Source organism: Morus notabilis, unplaced genomic scaffold, assembly GCF_000414095.1.
Source record: "Morus notabilis unplaced genomic scaffold, ASM41409v2 Scaffold115, whole genome shotgun sequence".
Lineage (NCBI taxonomy): Eukaryota > Viridiplantae > Streptophyta > Magnoliopsida > Rosales > Moraceae > Morus > Morus notabilis.
Genome location: NW_010361020.1, coordinates 34,813 through 38,375, shown reverse-complemented (window position 1 = coordinate 38,375; position 3,563 = coordinate 34,813).

Here is a 3,563-nt window from a genome sequence, read left to right as displayed (position 1 = left end):
TCTATATTACCTTACTCTACTTACTGCTCTACTGCTTTAGTTCTGTCCTTTTCGCTTCTGTGTTGTTGGTTGATATTGCTTACGTAAGACAGCATTGACGACATTTCAGGTATGCTTAATATTCTTTGTCCATATGTTCTTAATTTTTATTTATGATCTTGAATATATTGATTTGTTTGGATATTAGTTATTCGTCTTACTTCTGACAGTGCTTGAAACTTTCCATTTTCATTGTAAATAAATGTTAAAAGTCTATGTTGTTTTCTTTTGAGTTTATTGTTGATATATATATATATATATAGCTATTACTTTTTAAGTTCCATGTAGTATTGATACATTTATATATATATATATATATTTATTGCTTATCTATTTCACGGTTGTGTTTGTATATATACATTTGTATATATATGTTCTCTTCATTTGATTTTCATAACTGGCAATAATGATTATAATAAGTCTTCATATGTTTGATTTTATGTCATCTTTTCAAAAACTTGCTGCGAATATGTTTTGCTGATTTGGTTTCTTATCTTCTTTATGGTCTTTGACTAATATGATTTGAATATGTTCTGTTTTTTTCTCCTTTGGCTTTTTTCTTTTAATTTTTTTTTTGACATATTCTAATAATTTTCCTTCATTGGTTGTTGTGGCTCAATTTAGTCAACTTGCTGGTCAATTTTCTAAGCACCCTGTGTTTGAGCTTTGTTCGTTTGGCTGGTATTTCATCTTTAAAGTATAATCTACAGTATTGCAGGTATTATTCATAACTCTTTATCATAATCTTTTAAATTTTTCTATTTACATTAAATGTATTAATTTGTTATGGTGCTATTACTTTATTTTATCTGTTATAGTGTTCTTGAAGATAGGTTGGATATCTTATTTTCCTCTTCCTTTCATCTTATTCTATTGCTATTATTGTTTTCGTTGGTTCACTTCATATTTGTTTTGATATGTCGCTATTATATTGATTTATAGCTATGTAATTCCTTTAGAAATTGAATTGGATATGATTTGTACTTCTCAATTCCGGTGTTATAGATAGTTTTTGGCTGAAACTATGTCCATTCCTTCCCTTTTTTCGCTTCTTAATTTCATACTGATTTTTGTAATTTTTTGATTGCCTCATTCGATGATGATCTATTCGTTATTCCATCTTTTAAAGTTGGCGTCTTTGACCTTTCTTTGGTGAGTGGATATCACGGATTTAAGGAAATATTCATAAGAAAATATTCATAACGTTGCAGGTACTGTTACTAACTTATTCTTATGATTTTATATGTATGAAATTGATAATGATTATATTAGTTTGTTATGGTGCTATTATTTTGCACTGTTTGTTGTACCATTTTTTTTTATCCTCATCAATGTTTTCTCCCATGCTCTGATTCTGTTTATTTCATTCATGATTACGTGTATATGTATATATTTTACTTTCTATATTGTTTTTGTCTGTGGCAATGATGATTACACTTAATTTTGATCTGCTGAGTTTGATTATTATTGAGTTTGATATAATCTACCCATAAATTACTGTGAATAATTCTTCTTGATTTTCATCCTAATTTTATCCATTATCGTTCAGCAAAACAATCTCGGTGTTACTTTTGTTTCTTCCTAATCTTTTGAAACCAAAGCCAACAAGATTTTGATACTTGCTTAATTTAAACTTACTTCATTTTACTATTTTCAATATCTATTTCCACTACATTTTTCTTATCATCCTCGGCATTTTTCTCATCATCCACCACATATACCAACCACCACAACAATAGACCAAAAAATCCCAAACCCAAAAAAACTAGGTATGACATATTTATAAATTAATATCAATTATTAATGAACATTATATTTTAATTTTTATAATATATTTTATTATGATTTCAGCTTTGAATCAAGACCAATAAAGCAATCCAGGGAAAAAAAAAAAACAAGAACCAGGTCATATCACTATTTCTAAATCCTTCAATTAACACTTTATACGACTAAAATTATTTAAACTTTCTTAAAAATCAGTACTAATCTTTTTAAAATATTTTTTTTATCTTGCAGCTCTGAAGAAGCACAAAAAAAAAAGGAAAACAATCAATATAACTGTCACGCCCCCCAAACGGGGTGGGTGACGTGGAGCACGATTAGGGATTAATAAAATAGATTCCTAGACGAGTCCCACTCGATTGCATTAAAATATAAATAAATTGTAACAGAATCTCGGAGCCTCTGACACACATAGCTCCACCCCACAGGACATACAGTATCGTACATACATGAACATGTAAGTAATCATTACAACAGACATCAGCCACAGTCTAGTTAATCTAAATATTACATACGTTTACAAAATTCTCAAATTTTTTACATTTGTACAAGAGGATGACCACAATTCTCACTTGATTCTAACAGCAGCATAACTCAGCTGCTCCGTAGCAAATATTCAGCTACTGTGCACTGCTCCTAGAATCTCCTGAGAAGGGTTTAAAACATTTAAAACATAAAACGTGAGCGAAATGCCCAGTAGGATATAATTTGAAATAAACGTTATAAATAAATGAATAATAAGTAAGTGAAGAAATAAATAAATGAATAAGTAAATAAAATAAGACATTCAGTTCCAACAGACAGTCGGAACCTCACATCATTTTTCTCAAAGGAAATATAATTGAAAATAACCGTTTTACAGGCTTCAGTAAGTAATTAGTACAAATTACTTACCTAACCAAGTGTCTCGCCTACCCGGATCGAGTTTCGGGTTTTACCTCTGAGGATGCACTCTCCGTATCCTATCTAGACTTACAGTAATAGACTCTCTTATCGGTTCACAAGATCTCTTTATTAAGAAATTATTCATTAACATTTTGAAATCGTTAATATGACCCTACGAACTACTCAAGCCGCAGGCCCCATGACTGGACAAGCCATGAGGTTCCATGACTAAACAAGTCATGATTTTCAAAGTGTTTTTTTTTTTCACAAACCAATCCCTTTCTTTAAAACATTTTCAAGGTCAAAATCCTTTTTGAAAATAAGCTCACAAAGAACAGGGGTAGAAATCATACCTCGCACTATCAAACCTGGGACTAGCATTGTCTTTTCCGGCTTCCGCTTCCTCAAGCCCCTTCAACCTGAATCCTCAGCGATCACTGATGCAAGACAACACTTTAGGATTAATTTTCATTCCTAAAGCAATTCAAATCTCAATTTCTAACCAAGATTTCCTATTAGTGTGCCCTAAGCTATTTTCATGTTTCAAAATATCATTCAAAGGGTTTTCAATATCAAATCAAGGATTAACAATGTTTATCCATTTATCTCAAGTCTCCAAATGAAGCTAATTTGAGTTCTCCCCGAAAATAAGGGAGTCAAATCTCGTGTCAACCGGTCGACCGGTGACAGAACAATGCAACACTACCGGTCGACCGGTAGTGTGCACACCGGTCGACCGGTCAGCCTGCAATCCGGTCGACCGCATAGGTTGACCGGTTTCCATGTGATCCGGTCGACCGCACTGGTTGACCGGTAGAATCAGCTGCGCGAGAGAAGCTCGCGGAAATCAGTCCAAA